The sequence below is a fragment of the Rhipicephalus sanguineus genome, chromosome 9 (genome assembly GCF_013339695.2).
Source record: "Rhipicephalus sanguineus isolate Rsan-2018 chromosome 9, BIME_Rsan_1.4, whole genome shotgun sequence".
Lineage (NCBI taxonomy): Eukaryota > Metazoa > Arthropoda > Arachnida > Ixodida > Ixodidae > Rhipicephalus > Rhipicephalus sanguineus.
The window spans coordinates 78,387,254-78,407,541 of NC_051184.2; positions in this window are offsets into that span (position 1 = coordinate 78,387,254).

The following is a 20,288-nucleotide window of genomic DNA, read 5'->3' on the forward strand; positions in this document are numbered from 1 at the left end:
TATTGATTTTAAATTGGAGTCTTTGTTTGAAGTACTAAACTGATAAAGGCAGTGGTGCCCTCTAGGGAGCGGCGGAAGAACTAAGGCATTAAAATGATAAAGAGCTGTCACTATGTGTCTCGCCACGTCCGTCGAGTTGACGCGTTGGTATTGTCGTCTGAAGCAAGTGTGGCGCGCCTGCGCATTGCGAGAACACCCGAGGAGCAGCGCGCTTGTAATGCACGGCAACCAGAGCAGAGACGGGAGTGAGCCCGCCATCTCCGCTGGTAATCCAACTTCACAAAATGGAATGCGTAAGCAAGCAGGTACTCGAACAGTGAAAAGCGTTTATTGCTGAGGCGACGGTGATATTATATTAGCAGAGACGTGACGTCACGTGTACATCGTGCTTGATACTTGGCCTGGTGACGTCATGGTGGCGCAGCTCTGCTACATCTTCCCCTTTCTGGACAACAGCAAGCCTTAACGTCTCTCGGGTACCAGCAAGGCTCGCGTCGTTGCCTTGTGCTGCGGCGTAGCGATTGTGTGGGTTCCGCGGCTTCTTTATGCGGTGGAATGGTGGCAGTGGCCTCCTGAGGTGGCATTAACCTGACATGCTCTCTTTTGCGACGAATTTGTTTACCGTCTTCGTATGCAAAATCATGGAACGCGGTTCGTCCGCTGGCCGAAGGAAGACTGCTGGCGACCAGGACCGCGTGATGGTGCTGTAGGTAGTGACCTCCTGGCCGCGTGACAGAGGTGTTAGATCCCTGGCAATGTCAAAGTTGAATCGTAATTGCTCTAACGCATCGTATAATTATTGCTAGCGTCGTTAACTGAGAACAATTTTTCGTCAGTTCAAAACACCCGCTGAAATACCATAAAGGCATGACCACACGTACGCGTTGCAGCGTATCAGCGCGTGGCCATTTGACGCGGCGCCGCGCCCTCTCCCTACGGGGAGAGAGGGCACGGGGTTACGCGAAGCTGCGCGCCCTTTCTCTACACAGGGAGAGGGTGCGGCTCCGCTTCAAAGGGTCACGCGCTGACACGCTGCAACGCGTACGTGTGGTCAGGCCTTAAAGGGACACTAAAGGCAAATAACAATTTATGTCAGAGTGAAAGCTCTATGTATGACAGTCTAAAACGGCAATAATATCAACAGCGGTGCCCTGCTTACCGAGAAATTAAGCTAAATGTATCACACGATGAGCGCCATAGTGGGACACTTTGGAAGTGATACCGATGACGGGCGAGAGTCTGAATACAATTATTTACTAGTAGTCAAACTAGCTGCAATAAAAATGAACCTTCCGCGCATCAAGAGACGTAATAAATTGCTGCTTGTTCGTTTCTGTTTGATTCATGAAAAAAGGAACCTCTTTGGCGTTGCCATGGGGAACGGCGCGCGTGGTTCAAAAGTTCCGTTTTCGCCGAACTGCGCTTCGCCCGGCGCCCTGCTTCGCTCACGCGGTTGCGTCTCAATGGTATTTTCGGTGTCGCGTACTGCCGCGTGTGTTTTGCACGCTCGTGAAAGTCGCTCTGACAGAAAGTTCGACAAAATACCGCATGTATGTTATATTGCCGGATGCCCGAATGGTGTACGCCACCAGTGCACGCCGCCGCGCAGTAAATGCGGGCAACGTTGGGCACGGCAACAGTGACGTGCAAAATACCGCTTTCAGGCGGGTGCCTTGAAGTGCGCTAACGCAATGCGCACCACCAAAACGTGATGTTATTTCAAAATAAGCACTTCCTTGGCATAAAAGTAGTACTACGAGGTTTTAGGACCGCTATTTCAACAATCAACGCCGACTTGATATTTGCCTTTAGGGTCCCTTTAAGGAACTAGCGGTCCACAGCGGGGGAGTGCCAAAGATCACGTGCCCAAGATCAAGCATGCAACCGTGACCCCATAAGATGTTTGGCGCACAGTCGGGGTTCGTTTCATCGAAGAGCTTAGCCGGTCTCCCGAAAAGCAAGGCGCGTTCGCAGTGTTCAATCTCGTGCTTCACGTTTTGAGAAAAATTGACCTCGCGCATAGCGCACTGACCAAAAATGTGGAGAGATTTGGAAACATAAGTTGCCTGTCGCGATGTGACGTCCACATACCCGAACATTATTCAGTTTCTGCAGGTCCTCCTATTTATGCGCGCTCTCGGACAGCCCTTTCGTGCGGTCGCACTGGTTAGTGATCACCTTTGGCAAACGGTACATTGCCACGTCTGGTCCATTTTTATTTGATTTACACTTACTTCTCGTGCGGCAGCCAAATTTCGCACAAATCGTCATTGCGACGTACGGCGTTGATCGGAAATGCGAAAGCCGCACAGCTTGGCTCGGTGTCATCTGCTACCATGACGTGCGCGGCGATGGCGGCACATTCCGTGATCGTATCCTACAGTTCCGCGGTGTGACGTAGTTGCAACTTATGTATATGACCCTCCATGTAATGTGTTTGGAAGTGATGGTAGTGAAAATTTTCAGTATTGGGAGAATGGTGTTACTGCTTGCGAGTGGATAGGCAAAGTACCGCCCCACAGGTAATCAACACAACACATGAATAGCATGTAATGTAATGGTAAGGGGAGCTTCAAGCTTCATTGCTTGCTTCTTTGTGGGAGAACAAGGTTGCAAATACAGAAAGGAACGACAGAACAAGTTTTGATATTATTGTTGTCTATATTAAATACCGAGCATTTCTTTGAGCACCAAAGGCACTTTGACTATTTCTACCTTATCAATACGCCGACGTCTGGCCCCTCTCATGGTTACCTGCTGAACTTAATACATGCCACAATGAGTATAGGAAGACGTGACTGTACGACAACCACGATTAACAGGCCACGACATGAACAATGGGCCATGCCTATCACTGCCGCAGATAATTCCCCGTTTATGATAATAAACCATCTCGCAAATAATTCATTACCATGGTCAATGGACATTGTCGGTGTCGATGACACTGCGCCTCGAAGCTCCCCTAGCGGTGAGTTACAGAACATCGGCGCCAAGTGAGGCGCCACTGGCATCGTCTTAATAAAACCGAAAGTAGACCGACAAGGACACAACACAACAATTACCTTCTTTTTATGAGTGTTTCTTTATTGGGGTGTGATAACGTCCGAGCCAACTTCAGCTTCCTGTTGGCAGGGGCGAATTCCGGCGTGCTCTTCAGAAAACATAATGTGGCTAGTTACTAGCACCTAAAAAAGAATGCATAATTAGGGGGCAGGGCGCATTGAACTTCAATAAAAGTTTGCCATCACTTTATTAACTCCAGAAGCATGGCCATTCTTTCACCATAGGTGTGCGCCATTATTTATAAAAAACAAAACGATCTACTAGGTATTACTTGTTCAGAGCCATTATCATCATTAGATACGGCGGCCTAGAGATTTGCGCTGACGAGGAAGACGACTGGTAGTGGTGACATTTCGTTCAGGTTCCAGAGATGGACCAAGACCTTTTGTTCGTGAGGGACGAATCATCCTTTATACCTGCTCATATCAACGTCTTACTTCTAGAACGTTGCCTGCTGAAACGAATTCGCGAGTGGCTAGAAGTGCACGGGCGAAACCTACAAAGGACGACATCTCTGACAGCTACCTGGCACCTGGCGTGCCTGCCCGAGAAAGAGAAGTGGCTTCAAAACACCGGTGAGACCTTCGACATTCTGAACGCTCTGAGGAACTGTGTTCCGTATTACTTTTCGTCGAGGGTTGCAAATCAACAACCAAGAGATGCTGCGGATTGCTTGGTCGCCGTGATTACAATGGCTCACCGCGCTCTGGGCTCTACCCAGCCAACGGCACCTACCACCTCAGGAGCCGCGACTGTAACTATCCAGCAGTCATTAACTTCGATGACTGCAGCTCCGATTATTGTCAAAATGCAGAAGGCCGCTGAAAAAGAGTGGCAGCATCTTCTGGCTACGTATGATTCGCCGATCATACGATCCGTTGGAGGATTTAGGGTATCTTGCACTTTTTGTTCACTGTGTGGACATACTACCACAAGATGCACGTGGTTCTTCATGTTTGAAGTGAGCATTCCGCAACAAAGGAGCGGTGACACGACGGTGTTGCGTATTCGCCCTCTGTTTGAGCAGGACTTCTACGGGCAGCAAACCTACACGTCGCCTGACAAGGCTTATCGCTGTTCAAATGGCTGCAATGCTGCTGTAGAAGTTGTGAAAAGTGTCCTTGGGAACAAGGAATATTTTTTCCTAAAGCTGAAGCGCTACTCAAGCTTCGCCTCGAAGATTATGACCCGCGTCGACTTTTCGACTGAATTATGGGTAGGACGCGAGGAATACCGCCTTATGGCAGTAATTTGCCACGATGGACTGGATATGTCAAGTGGACGGCACATATCGTATCACAGAGTAGATATTGAAAGTGAAGAGTGGCTGCAGATCAATGGAAGACAAGTCCATGACGGAATTGATTCTGTCCAACTCTTTTCGACCGAGCATGTCCGCTTGCACGCATATTGCGCACTATATAAGAAAGCCCGCTGAACACCTACCATCGACCTGACAACTTTCCGTGTATTCCAGCGAAGACACGCGCGTGTGTTCTGGACGTACGTGGCCTTTGACTGGAGACACGCGCTTTACGTGCGCCCCGAGTGTACGCATGTTGGACGTGTTCCTGCGTGACCGCTGTGACTACGCTCACCACTGTGACTACGCTCACCACTTTGACCGCTGGGACTACGCTCACCACTGTGACCGCTGTCACTACGCTCACCACTGTGACCGCTGTGACTACGCTGACCACTGTGACTACGCTGACCACTGTGACCGCTGTCACTACGCTCACCACTGTGACCACTGCGACTACGCTCACCAGTGTGACCGCTGTGACTACGCGTACAGCAACGTGTAGCCTCTCCTACCGCGTGGACAGGCGACTGACATTTTGCGTGTGGTAAAAGTTGCCGTATTTCCCGCGTTTACCGTACACGGCGGTTCTAGAGGCCCTCTTCAAGTGGCCTGCTCTGAAGTACAACAAAAACTCACACAGTCGCTTATATTTTTCGAGATATTTTACTGCTACACGTGTGGTTGAGACTGCGGATGTATTATGCCCTTGTATATTCTAAACTAAACTTTTGCATTCTGGTATGGGGGACAAATAACTACTACTAACTATCAGAAACTACAGACTACTAACTATCAGAAACTACAGGTACTTCAAAACAGAGTTTGCGGTGCATTCATGGTTACTGCGGCAGACCCCAGGATTTTTCCACTTTGCCATTGTTTCATCATTATGATTTGCTTAGAGTGAACCAAGTCTACCTTTTTTCGTCTGTTGCAGCATGTTAAGGCCAATTATTTACACACTCAAAACAATACTTTATCCAATGATGCATACCATTTATGGAAACAAATCCACCGGGTCCTTAACACGCGTACTATTTATGGCAAACACAAATTAACTTAAAAATGTCGGCAAATGTGAATTTTGATGTTTCATTCAAAATGTTTAAAAAGGAAGCAAAGAAATATTTAATCGACTCTGGTCTATGTTTTGTATAACATCATTTTCATTGTTGTATGCTGAATAACTGCTTGTTTTTGTACACTTGCAAAATGCAGCTGGTTTATGCATTTTTCGTGTTATATTTTTAGTTATGTTTTTGTGTTAACTGTAGTCAAACTGTACAAGGGAGCCGAGGCTTTTGTCAGGCATTCAGCCATTAGCCCCGGCTTCCTCCTTTGTTTGAAAGGAAAAAATAAACTACAGTCCACTTGCTGAGACCGGACTTCCTTCCGTGTGCCGTGTTTATTAGTAAATAGGCTCTAACAAAAATAAACTGCATTCCGATTATTGATGCACCATGATCAGCAGTCCCCATTTGCTTATTGTTACATGACCATTACTACGACAAACATAATGCTCAAAACAGCCGAAGTATGCGTGGATTTCGTAAGAAAACACGCGTGTTTGCCTTGGATACGCCAACGTGCATGAAGTGGTCAGCGCGGCTGCTAATGCTGTTTTAAATGCGAAGCATTTCTGAGCGAACCTCAGGCACTTTGGCCGTTTCTATCTACGTATCTATCTATATATCTATAGATCTATCTAGTCGCCTACGTCTGGGCGCTTTCCTGGTCGTCTTCCTAGCTTGTAATATACCAAAAATGGCATAGCAGGGGATCAGTTTATAACAAACATGATTCACTGATTATGACATGAATAACACAAAATACCTGCCTCGTACGTCACGAAACCATTTCTCTCAGTCACGTGTGGCACATACCCGCATACAAGAGTTCTTGTTGCGCGGGTATGTGCCACAGGTGATAAAGAGTCTCAACCAACACAGTAACCGCGAACACACACACATTGACATGCAAGGAAAGTGATAGTCATAATAATTGTTTTTATGTCCCAAAACCACGATATGATTATGAGAGACGCCGTAGCGAAGGGCTCCGGAAATTTTGACCATCTGGTAATATTTAACGTGCACCGAGATCGCACAGTACACGTGCATCTAGCATTTTGCTTCCATGGAAATGCGACCGCCGCGGCCGGGATCGAACCCGCGACCTTCGGGTCAGCAGCCGAGCACCGTAATCACTACACCACCGGGGCCGACGCAAGGAAAGTGAGGGAGCTGAAGACAGAACACCCCTGGGTGACACTCCACTGCTATCCACTCGTCCACGTGGTCCGCTAACTGAACCACGTGGATTTCGCAAAAACCGGGGTCAATGCTTCCTACAATAAATCTGCGAAGAGTACCAGGCCTCTCATCATTACCGGCGACTTTAACATTGATTGATAAGAACAAGAAGCAAAATCTGGGCTAGTTGGTTATAGCGCCTGTGTAGTCACATCCTTGGTCTGCGTCCTCGTATTTTCTTGCGCTGTAAGCTGATCGAAAATTGATTCATAAAGACCCAACATTGCCTGCTCCTTGTACTGCACGAAAGACGGCTTGGATGTGGACAGGGCATCAATAGACCTCGCTGCCACGTCCAGGACAGGAGGCATCATGGATCATTTCATCGTAAGAGGCATCCAGGATTTCCACCAGCTGTACTACACACTGCACTAGGAGGTAGGCAGTAGGCTCAAGCAGAGAAGCCGCGTCGTAGAGGAAGCCGGAACGGGAACTAAGAAAAGTCAGGTCAACACGAATTAAGCAAGCAGGAAGGACAAAGCACCGACGTGCAGGAGAAATGTGACTCGCAGGTAAGTGCCACTTACGTCGTGGTCTTCCTGGCGTCGCCTGTCGTAGTAGCGTAGCGGTTAAAGGGCCTCGTCGCCATGTGTTGTGTCGGGCAGGAACGTGGCGTAACCGGCGGCGGGCCGACAGAGAGGCCGAACGACGGGAGGGCGCGTAAAGTGATGACGCGTAGACCAAGCTTCGGCGAGACTGACGGGAGACTGCTCTCCCGCGTTTATTGCGGGTGGTTTTAAGGAGGCGCAAGAAAGGCTATTGGTCAGCGAGGCACAGGTCACATGACCGGCATGGTCACGCCGCATTGGTGGTAGCAAAGAGGCATGGAAGAGACCCAGCTACACCCAGTAGCATGAATGAGAGCTCAACCGCACTGGTTTCTTAACATGTCATCAGGGGTCCCGCGACACAACAACTGTATCCAGTGCTTCATTGGTGCAGATTAACATTGGAGCTGCCATGTATTAAAAATCGAGTATTAAAACGAGTATTAAAATGCTGAATAGAAGTAAGCTTGTTATCTCGTACATGAACGTTTTGCGGTAGGGCAAAATCAAAATATTCCATTTTGAACAGGAAGTGCAAGATCTAACGCAACGCTAGCATATCTGAGAAAGGTCTTCGTCATGCTCTATTCTTACAATAGGTGCCTTGTCAGACTTCCTCGCGAACATCTTGCCATTGTACGACCAGACGGACTTCCATACATGATTACCTTTTCTGCCAATAGCAATTCCAAACAGTCGGTTTAGGGTAGGGCATAGGTGCTCATTCACGCAAATTTTCTGAGTGTTATCATTGCCAATGTGTTTGTTAGAAAGACGTGCTTTCGTTGCTTTAAGCACAGCATCACGCCTGGTCCGGGACTTAAACTGCACAATAATGTTCAATTTTTCTGGGTCTCAGGTGGGCACACGGTGGCATATATCAGTGTCAGTCTCGACAATCTCTTCTTCGATAACCTTTCCGATTCCTTGAACAGTGTCCAGCATATATTCATAATCTATCTTCCCGACGCCTTGTACCTCGAGATTTTTGTTTCTCGAGTACTGCTGCGAGCGCACAAAGCGTTTTTCAAGTTCTCGTGCCTTCCATTGAAGGGCTTGTACATCTTTTTTGAAGTGCTATATTTTCATTTTCTAGCTTCCACCTTGCGGTTTTCTCAGCACTCAGCTTTGCCTTCAGTTCCTCAACTAAGGCGTGATCGAATTCATTGCTTTGCATTCCATTTTTATGTTCTACCTTCAGTGCTCGGATCTCTTTGCGCATGTCCCTTTCCAATGCCTCACGATGTTGTTTTTCTCCTGTTTAGTTACTTTAAATTCCTGTTCCGGTTGAGGCAGTTCAGCTTTTATTTCTTTTTTTAGTTTAGCTATTTCCTTGACTATACCCTATAAACATAAGTATTCACGTCACAAAAGAAAACCAAAATCAAACCACAAAAGCAAGAAACCCGGCAGCAGTGGCAATATATTCTATGGAATAGTACTTGTGAGCTTTTAAAGCACCAACCTGCAGCAAAAATGCAGACTGTGGCGACGCCTTGGTACTGTTTAAGGGGTTGCGCTCTCCAGCGGATTCTCGTGGGTCGTCCTCTTCTGAACGCCGCTCGCGTTCAGAGTCCGTGCCTTTGCCTTGACTGTCGCCATTGCGCATTGTCACTGAGGGCCGTCCAATAAACACCTTAACAAATTGGTGGAGAGTGCTGTGCTCCCAATCGATGCCCCTGGAGCTTCGTTCCCGTACCGTGCCATCTACCATGGCACAATACGCCGCTCAGCAAACGCCGCCTACCACACCCACCACATGTACCGGTGTCCCAAGCATCCGCGATCCACCTATCTTCACTGGCGCCGATGCCAACGACGTGGAGGACTGGCTCGCACTTTACGAGCGCATGGGCGTACCCAACAAATGGGACGAAGCAGGAAAGTTGAGCAACTTGGTCTTCTACCTCGCGGGAGTAGCAAGCCTGTGGTACAACAACCACACGTCCGATTTTGCGACTTGGTCTGATATCAAGACCACCGTCATCAACGTTTTTGGCCGCCGTGCAGTTCTTATGCTGCAAGCAGAACAGCGCTTACGCGAACGAGCCCAGCAGGCGGGTAACTAGCGTAACTCCACTGAGTTACGCTGAAGCCACCGCTAGACCTTCGTCCTTCGAAGCGGGCGTGCCGGCTACGTATGCTGCCGTCATTCCTAGGCCCCGACTGCAGCCCACCATGCAGTCATTTCAGCAGCCGCCCCGTCGATCGTATCCTACGACATGAGTGGGACCTGCCCCGGCGAACCGATGGCGCATACCGGGCAACCGGCCCATCTGCTTTGCCTGCGGTTATGCCGGTCACGTGCCACGTTACTGCCGTCGCGTCGAGCCGCCTCGAGTAGCGTCACCGTCACCAGCCGATCCAGCCGTGCGTTCTACGATCCGCCTATGTCACCGATGTCACGCCCAGCTATCCACTCGCCGCTCTCCGTTTACACGACGTCGCTCACTGTCACCAATGCGGCCACGTTCTGTCGCACGAGAGCCGGAAAACTAGTCGTCGCAGTTCACGAGGCAAGGGCTGCGACGCTATCGAACTGTAAAAGCCCCCAGCGAAGTCCATCGAATGCCATAGACGTGTTTTTCGGACGGTGTTCGCGCATGTGCCCTTATCGACACTGGAGCCACTGTATCCGTTATGGACGCAAAACTTAACCGCTTACTCCGAAAAGTGACGACGCCTCTTTCTGGGATGTCCCTCCGTAACGCCTGCTCCCAGAGTATTACGCCTACAGCAGTGTGCACTGCTCGCGTCGTCATTCAGGACGTTCTGTACGACGTCGAGTTCATCATAATTGCTGCATGCTTTCACGACGTCATCCTAGAATGGGATTTTCTATCCCGCCACGACGCCGTAATTCACTGCGCACCAGCCGCCATCGAACTCTCACCGTTCTCACATTGGACGCCGGCAGGCAGTCTATCGGCATTGACCAAGTTCCTCGCCAAAGACAATACCAAAGTGCCTCCAAACTCGTCAACGGCCGCGCCAGATTACTGCGCCGGTCTCTGCGACACCATTGCACTCCTTTCTCCATCTGACCGCGTTTGCACTAGGAAAGGATTGCTGGTACCTTTCGCGACCGTGCAAGTCACACAATGTAGTACCGCTATTTTTGTTACCAACCCATCCCCGCACATTGTTACGTTGTTGCGAGGGGAATGTGTCGGCAGAGTGGAGCCCCTCGAAGACGCACAAGTTCTGAACGCACCGGATGATTAACACTGTACTAGTTCCCGTACCATCATTGATGTCTCTACGTCTGCTTCGTCACCCGCGGATGTATTTGGTCCCACCATTTCTGACAACCTTGCGTCGGTGCAGCGTTCCCAGCTTCTGTGCCTGTTGGAAGAATTTCGTTCTTCTTTCGATGTCGGGCAAACTTCTCTCGACCGCACGTCCGCTGTTACGCATCGCATCGACACTGGCGCCCAACCACCACTGCGGCAATGTCCATATCGCGTGTCTCCCGCAGAACGTCGGGTAAATATTCAGCAAGTCGACGATTTATTTCGATGCGGCGTTATTCGAACCTCGGACAGCCCATGGGCGTCTCTTGTTGTTCTCGTTGCCAAGAAGGGCGGTTTTATGCGGTTCTGTGTGGACTACGGACGGCTCAACAAGATCACTCGCAAGGATGTTTATCCACTGCCGCGAGTCAACGACGCGATTGACAGCCTCAAAGGAGCAGAATTCTTTTCATCTCTCGATTTGCGCTCGGGGTACTGGCAAGTACCCATGGCTGCTGACGCTCGACCGAAGAAGTCTTTCTCACGCCCGACGGCTTGTACGAGTTCAACGTAATGCCGTTTGGTCTGTGTAATGCACCCGCGACCTTCGAGCGCATGATGGACACCGTTCTGCACAACGTCAAGTGGCACATGTGCTTGTGTTACCTGGACGACGTTGTCGTTTTTGCTCCGGACTTCTCCACGCATCTTCAACGTCTGCGGCTTCTTCTGACGCGTTTGAGCGCCGCCGGCCTCCAACTGAATTTGAAGAAGTGCCGATTTGCAGCACGGCATCTGAGAATCTTAGGCTGCGTCGTGTCCAAAGACGGAATCCTTCACGATCCGGCCAAGCTTCGGGCCGTGGCCGAATTTCCCAAACCTACGTCCGCCAAAGAAGTGCGCAGTTTCGTAGGACTGTGCTCATATTTTCGACGCTTCATACGCAACTTTGCCACCATAATACTGCCGCTGACGAAGCCCCTTGGGAGTAACGGGCCCCTACATTCGTGGTCGTCCGAGTGCGACGAAGCGTTCGCCAAGCTCTGTCGTTTGTTGACGTCTCCTCCCATACTACGCCACTACGACCCTACGGCCCCAACGGAGGTACCCAATGGACCACACTTATCCATTGGATGTCCGATTTAGAGCCGAACGTCCACGTCCGGGAAATAACATCCGTCGTACAAACGGAGGACGTACATTTTCGGATGTAAAGAAACGTCCGCACTCTAAAATACGGTGGAAGTCCTGTGGATGTTTGATTGCGGATTTACCAGCAGCGAGCGTCCCGCGGATGTCCTCCCACGGACAATAATTGACTTAAGCTTTTGTCGGCGCTATAAGCACGTACGTGCAGCTAAATGCTATGATCACGATGATTTCAATAATATGTAAAACATCAGCAAAAGTCGTTTGATTTTACATTGAAAGTGACTGCCACTGCAAGTCATACTGCAAAATTACCTCCTGGCGTAGTGCTCAAGAAAATATAAAGTCTTCTAACCACCTATTTTTAATTGTTTTTCGAAAACCGGAACAAAACGGCTAAAGAAAACCTCTACTCGCTGAACCGGTGTTTTGGCCGGTCTTGTCGCCGTACGTTATTGTGGCGTTTTGGTTTCGCGTTGCCCGTTCAGCTCCAATCGTCATGGCCATCAACAGTGAGAACCGACGGAACAATCGTCAAATCGACGGAACAACGCTGCAGCTGGGCTTTTTCCCAATGGGCATTGAAGCTCCCTTGCACATGGGAATAAAATCTGAACGTCCACGTCCTAAGTAATTGTTCAGGGGACATCCGATGGATACCAATGTCGGATTAAAATTTTAAGTCCGTTTGCTTTTCTCCATCGGACGTCCTCGGGACATAACGTGCAGGACATATCGCCAGTCGCGTACGATTTTATCTTGTTTCGGGCTTTATTTGCGAATTTCTGGTTTTCGGTACTTGTGAATCAAGGATATGTCTTTGAGGGCCATCATGCGCGCAATAGGTCGAATTTTCAACAGAAAATGTAATGTACATAATTCACTACGCCTTTCAAGTCTTATATTTACAGCAGCCAAGCCTATATATCGCTTTCAAAAACTCCTCGGTCATTTCTTACAGCGCAGAAAGCTCGCCACGCCCGAGAAAACCCGCACGCTGCCAGTATGGCCACCACGGGTGTTTATTGGAAGATGCAATCAATGTCAGGGATTAGCATTATGTTTAAATAATTTTTATTGGCGCGAGGCAAGGGAACAAAGGCGGCGAATCCGCCTCCCCTGTAATATATTGTGAGGATCCAAGCTCATGGAGAGCTTAATAACTTTGTTCTGGAAGTATTAAGGGAAATTAATTTTAAGCAAATGCATTTTCTTTTATAAAAAATTGGCCGCATATCTGCGTGCTTCGCTGCAAATGTCGTCCAAAGACGATATCTTCTGCAGGCCGTACTACGTGAGTCCTCCTCTTCCTCTATGTTGAATCGTCGCATCTGGCTCAGCGTCGAATTTTCAGCACAGCACAAAAAACACTAGCATTTTCAGCGCAGCCCCAGAAACACTACGTTCTTTAGAATTACGTGTCTATATATTTTCTACTAAAGGAACGCCCCATCTGATACTTACGTATTGATGTTGCGCCTCAGATATGCGTAATATTTGCTTTTTGATCGAGAATGTTCACAAGTATGAACCCCGCTACCAGTTCAAGATGGCTGGGCATTCAGAAAGTAGTTAAAGTTTAGCCGGGTTGCTTAATCGGGTGATATACAGACGGACACCAAAGTATTTGCGTTTGTTCCCGTAGAAAGACTATCGTCTTTAATATTTCACGATATGGTGTGCAAATTAAGTCACACCGAGGTGGCGACGCCCTTTAAAACAAATTGCACATATTTTGAAGCAACAAACCTTACTCGATCGATCGTTGCAAGTGACGAAGCGACAACGGTTGAACTGCGGTTGCCACGGGCATTTTTTCCCTTCCATGGCAATGAAAACATAAATACAATAAAGAAGAGCTCCTGCGTCCGTTGAACATCCGCATATCCGCCGTGGACATCCGCAGGACACCTGCTGGATTGCCAATTAGTATGCGCCTTACAGTCCTGCGGATGTCCCCTGTACGTCTATCGGCCATTTGCGGATGACCACTGGACGACCAAGACATCCCGAGGTGGATATCCAGTGGACGCCCATCGGAGTTTAAATGCCCAATAGGTTCGCGCGCCTTTCGAGACGCTACAAGTGTCGCACCAGATCAACTGTGCGCATTGGGAACACGGTGAGCGAATTTTTATTCTGTACATATTGTTAGAGGGCTATTTTTTGCGCGGGGAGTGCTGACGCCGTTAACAAAACTGCGGTTAGGCCTACCGTCACAACTCGCGTACTCCAAGTCAAACTTTTGTTCTAAAAAGACAGGGCGTGCAAACACGGACACAAGAAAGAAGTCAGGACACCACAAACGGACGGCGTTTCTGGTGTCCTGACTTCTTTCTTGTGTCCGTGTTTGCACGCCCTGTCTTTTTAGAATGAATACTTACCAACTAGCTCAGCTCTCTGTTATTCCAAGCGTCAAACTTTTGTTCTGGCTTCCTACGCACGTCGCGACCACCTGACGGGCGTGTTTGCGCGAAAACAAGCAAGGAGACTAAGAAATTCATTGAAGGTTTTGCGAATTGTTGTAAACACAACCGTCTTTGTTCCGAGGATTCCTTGTTAAACGTACCGAAGCATCATGGTCAAGCGGTCGGAACAGCTCAGAAAGCTTAAATCTCATACGTGAGCTCTGAATAAGAGGACTGCCGCGAATACCTGGCACCCGTAGACACCGATGACGGGGAACAATGTACAGATGTCGCTTGAGATCTGCTCACGTTTGTGCGTACAGTAGTGACTGTGATGAAGAGCGCGAAAACGAACTCCCATAGTAAGTGCAAGCGCATGCAGTCGCCGAGGTGTTCCTTCCATAGACATGGGTGTCACTTCCACGCAACAGCATTGTCATAAACCAGTAGAACAAAGGTAGGCGTATGAAATGAGTAAGGAAGAATAGGCATACCAGTGTGGTTCATTAACAAGGTAGTAACAAGGCACAGATAACGAACAACGATAGGATAAGTAGAGGCAAAGAGCGCTGATTTGCTGGTGCCTATCCCGACTTTTTAACGTCTATGCGCTGTTAATACCTTCGTAATGGATCCTTACCAACTCGCCCAACCTTCGTGCGTGGATCCGATTTTACTGCAGAAGTGTCCTTCGACTATTAAAATTAGCTGTCTAGATCACGACTCGTCCCTTGAGGTGGTCATTCAAATAGGCTATATTGTGCGATGTCTTGATTATCCACAAAGCAAGCTTGCACTGTTTTGTTCTCCCATACCTCAAACGTTTATAATCACTGTGCACCTTTATGTTTCTGCAGAACAAGTGGAGGCCATTGTCATTACCATTGGGTTCGAATGATTGGAGCCATGATCAAGGGACTAGGTGCATCTGAGAAAAGTTCCTGCTTGGTTGTGTGTGCCTGTGCGACAGAACCTTGTGCAACTTTGGGAATCTTCTGTGGACTGTGCAACAACAAGGCATGTTCTGTAGACTGAAGGTAGCTACCCCATGGTATTTTTGTTTTTATTTTTGGAGATATTTTCACGTTCCTATTAATAGCTTGCATGTGGTTTCATGGATTCAGGTTCTTAACATGCTGTATTCCAACCACGTGGTTGGAAAAAGAACCACGTGGTTAAGCCACAGCTGAGAGCAGCATCACGTGGTTCTTTTTGCAGCTTGGAAAAAATCGTATATGTGAGACTTTCTTTATCGCAAATAATGCAATGGGGCTTTCTGAAGACACTCTCGAACTTTGCAAGTCGCATTTCTTGCCTAAAGTCAATATTTAGCGATTTAATTCATTAACCCTAATTAACAAATTAATCAATTACGTAACAGAAAATTGTCTGTGTGCAAGGTGGCTGTCAGCAATTTGCAACTGATTTCACTCACCTGCCTCTAATACTGTATTTTTGAACCCTTGGCTAAAGATAGCTGGGACACCCAGTATATTTGCTGCACCAAGAACATTTTCCTGCTACAGGAAAGGTGTGCCTTAGCGAAGTATCCCAATCAGTTTTCTACATTGTGTATACATTGCTGTATGTTGCATGCTGTAGTTCTACTTTATGTAGATTAACTTTTCTGTGCAGTCCATGCTCTGGATATGCCTACAGATAATGTGTCATTGCTAACAGTCTATATTCATCACATCCAATGAAAGAGCCCATCTGTTTTTTGCATCATGTGGATTACTGTTTATTGTTGGAAACATGCCAATTCATGTCTGTACAAAATGTGTGTGTATTCCTTGTGCCTGATATTTGTTCACTTCTATTCTGTTCCTTTAGGTTGCAGTATTGTAGTTCAGGTGTAAGCGTAGTCAATTTATTCTAGTAATTTCATTTTCCTTCAGAAAAACAAGTTAAGGGCAGATTACTTAGTAAAGGAACACTAGACTTTATGCTGTGTTAAGTGACTTCAAGGTTCATTTATTATTTCTCTTCTGTGCTACTCTACTGATGTTGAAATTAACATGAACACTTTATCTTGTTATTTTCAATTCTTGTGGGTCCTTATCAGCTTTTAGTTAATGTGTTCATATCTAGGGTCTGCTGTGCCAGGTGTTATTATGCATACAAGTGATGTGTTTGCAGCTTGCTTTTTAATAAAAATGCTGTTGATCTGCTTTATGTGCAAGTCTATGCCTCAGTCAGATCGTCACGAAAAGCTGCACAAGTCTTAAAGGCTTATATGCATTATTTCTGATGACTGTGTACCAATGCAGTCAACATTAAAAATGTTGAACTTGCTGGGAATGCTATGGGTGTTGTTGAATGGGTTGCTGCTGTGGATCTTGTGCCCCGTGCTAATATGTTGTCACTCATCCAACTGTTACCAGTGAGACTGTCCTGTATTTGCCTTGGGGTACTTATTAGTGAACGCGACAGCACAGTAAAGCAAGTGAAGAATGGTGCATATAATTGGTGCTCTGATTCTTGAATAGAGTACAACCTCTAAAGCATGCAAAAAGCTGAAGTATGACAAGCAATACACCAACAAAAACCAACTCATACTTCTCCATTTTCAATGCTTCAGAAGCTGTACTCCTAACAACCTATGCACCATGCTTCACTTTCTTTACTGTGCTGTTGCATTCACAAATATTTGCCCTCAAAGCAACTAAAAGACCATCTGACTCGTAAAGTTTCCATCGGTGACAACATATTACCTCAAGACACAACATCCTCAGCAAGAGCCCATTCAACATATTTAATGCAAGTTACATTGGCGTGCAGTCATCATAAATGTATGAGAACCGCTTCCACGTGCACCAAATTAGCCAAAATATGCATGATAAAGGCACTGTATATTAACTTGAATAGTCATAACTGTTAATTTAGATATTAGGCTCGTTAATGTGGAACTGAATGATGCATGTAAGTCTTTTATTAACCCGTATGTGCCCAGTGTCCTACATATAGGGCGCTTCTTTGATGCACTCCCCCATACATCACTATTTCTTTAGCTGATGAGTAGCGCCACCTACAGCACATCAAGGAGGCCTCAATGAGGCCTGCTTGATGTGCGGTAGGCGGCGCTAGTAATCAGCTAAAGAAATAGCGATGTTAGAGTGCATCAAAGAAGCGTCCTATATGTATGACACTGGGCACATATGGGTTAATCAAGGCTTCAAAAATTCCGGATTTATCACGGATGTCCGCATTTAAAATCCGACAAGTGTCCCGTGGGCGTTCATGTCCCAATTATTGAGTCCGGCGGACGTCTGAATATCCGTGAAAGACGTGTCCAGGACGTCCAGTTTAACGCCTTTTTGTTTGCGCGGGACGGTCCGTCAGATATCCGCCGTACGTCATTGCGATGTGTACGGATGTCCACTGGACTCACGAACATCCGGCACTGAACATCCATCGGATGTACTGGGGATTGTTTGTGGTCCATTGGGTACACACGGACGGCAGCGGTGTAGACCGCGGCGCTGTTCTTGCGCAGCGCAAACCAGGGTTTCCCGAATATGTCATCGCATACGCAAGTCGTACGCTTAGTAGAGCCGAGATAAATTACACTGTCACGGAAAAAGAGTGCCTGGCGATCGACTGGACCCTTACAATGTTCCGAGCTTATTTGTATGGTCGCCCACTTGATGTCGTCACCGACCATCATGCACTATGCTGGCTGTCGTCATTGAAGGATCCCTCGGGTTGTCTCGCCCGCTGGGCACTTCACCTGCAAGACTACGACATCCGGACGCCAGCATGCTGGCGTCCGTTGCGGACGCCCTCTCGCGCTCCCTCTTGCCTGACGACAATGCCTCCTGCTCAGTATCTAACATTTCTCTTTCTTTCATCGACGTTCACACCATCGCTACCGAGCAGCGCAAGGATAAATGAATTGCCTCACTGATAGACTTGCTCACTGATCCGTCGGCAACACCAACCGTCGTCAAGCCTACCATTTCGCCATTCGTGACGACCTACTGTACCGACGCAATTACAACGCCGACGGCTGCCACCGGCTACTTGTGATACCTCGCAGTCTGTGTTCCGAAATATGCGAGTCCTTCCACTCCGATACGCAATGCGTGCACTCTGCAGGGTATCCAAAACTTACCACCGCATTCGACAACGACACTTCTGGCGAGGGATGTACCGCTACGTGCAGAATTTCGTTCGCTCATGCCTCGATTGCCAACGCGGAAAAGCTTCAACACACGTGTCACCAGTTGGTCTACAACCATTACCTCGCCCTAACCGTCCGTTTGGGCGCGTGGGCCTCGATTTGTATGGACCACTTCCTCTGACGTCGACTGGTAACCGCTGGGCCATCGTCGCTATTGACCATCTAACGGGATACGCCAAAACCACCGATTCATGCTACACCGATTCATGCTGCGTCACGGTCCACCCCAGGAGCTTCTCAGCGATCGAGGCCGTGTCTTCTTGTCGGAAGTCGTCGAAGCCATTCTCAAAGAGTGCCATGCTGTTCACCGCAAAACTACTGCTTACCACCCGCAGACAAATAGCCTAACCGAACGCTTTAACCGCACGCTCGGTGACATGCTCTCAATGCACGTCGCCGCCGATCACACGAATTGGGATGCCCTCCTGCCCTTCATCACCTACGCCTATAATACTGCCCCTCAGAGCACTAATGATTTTTCAGTCACCCTTCTTCCTGTTGTGCGGAAGGCACCCGTCTCACACCATCGACACGATACTTCCATACAAGCCGGATACATCTGAACGTGCGCCTATTTTTGACACAGCCAAGCTTGCTGAAGAATGTCGCGAGCTTTCCAAGACCTTCACAACGCACGAACAAGAGCGGCAGAAGAGCATTCGCGGTGGCACCACCACTTCCGAGTCCACGTTCCTCCCTGGAGCGCTCGTATGGCTGCCGAGTCCCTACCGCTGCAACTGACCTTTCTTCAAAACTACTGCCGCAATACGAAGGCCCCTACCGGGTCATCGAGCGCACATCCCAGGTCAACTACCTGATCAAACCCATCGAACCATCTTCGGACATGCACCGTCTAGGGCGCAACATAGTCAACGTGGAGCGCCTCAAGGCGTACTATCACCCACTCATGGTGGCGAGCTGTTAGGCCGCCAGGCGGCTCCCTTTTAGGGGCGAAGCTCTTTATGCCGTGGGTCTGTCCATCCTCTGTTTGTAGTAGCCACCTCTAGTTCGTGAAGTGCTCACTAGATGGCGCGTGTTAGCGTGCCAAGAGAACAAGAAAGCGCTCTTGGAGCGCTTTCTTGTTCGCTCAGAGTCGCCGGATGGAAGACAAGGCTGCGGAACGGAGGGCACGGAAGGCGGCGGCAGCGCGCGCTCGCAAACAGAATCCTGAGGTGAGAGCCCGCGAGGCCGAAGCTGCACGTCGACGCCACGAAGCAGATCCCGCCGTTCGAGCCCGCGAGGCCGAAGCTGCTCGACAAGCTACACGGCTGCGGCGCGAAGACCCCTCCGTTCGAGCCCGCGAGGCCGAAGCTGCACGGCTGCGGCGCGAATCAAATCTTCAGAGAGTGAAGGACAGTGAAGCGGCGAGAAAGCGCGCGTACCGGCAGGCAGAGCCCGAGGCTCTGCAAAACGCATCAGGCGGGCTCTGCCCGAAGGCGCCGACGCGCGCTTCCAGAGGGACTTCCTTGACAAGTTTCGGCCATAGTTGTGGTGTGTGCGACAGATTGTGGTTCTCAAACAATCTAGTCACAGTGCGTTACAAGGAAGATTCAGGGTTTACCGATGATTTCTTCCAGAGCTTTGCCCCGTTCATCATCATTCACCACGTGGATATGCTGTGATTTCTTTCGTACCCGGGGTAATTGTGGCGAAGCATTGGTACTGTTTAATGGGCTGCGCTCTCAAACGGCTCCTAGTGGGTCGTCCTCTTCTGAAAGCCGCGCGCTCAGAGTCCATGCCTTTGCCTTGACTGCCTCCATGGCGCATTGTCGCTGAGTGCCGTCCAATAAACACCTTAGCAAGACAAACGTTCGGCGTTGCAGTTTATGCGCCGTCACTGCTGCTAAATGAACTCCCGTGAAGCAAGGAAAGAAGGGTTAATTTCAAGGGCTCGCTTTCTTTGTTATACACAGTATTAATGAGAACTAACAGACAATAATGCCAAGGAAAGTATAGGGGATGTTTTTCAGTAGTAAATGTAAGGTAATTGTGAAGAAAGAAAAGTGGACGAAAAGATAGCTTGCCGCGGGCAGGGACCGAACCTGCGACCTTCGAATAACGCGTCCGATGCTCTACCAACTGAGCT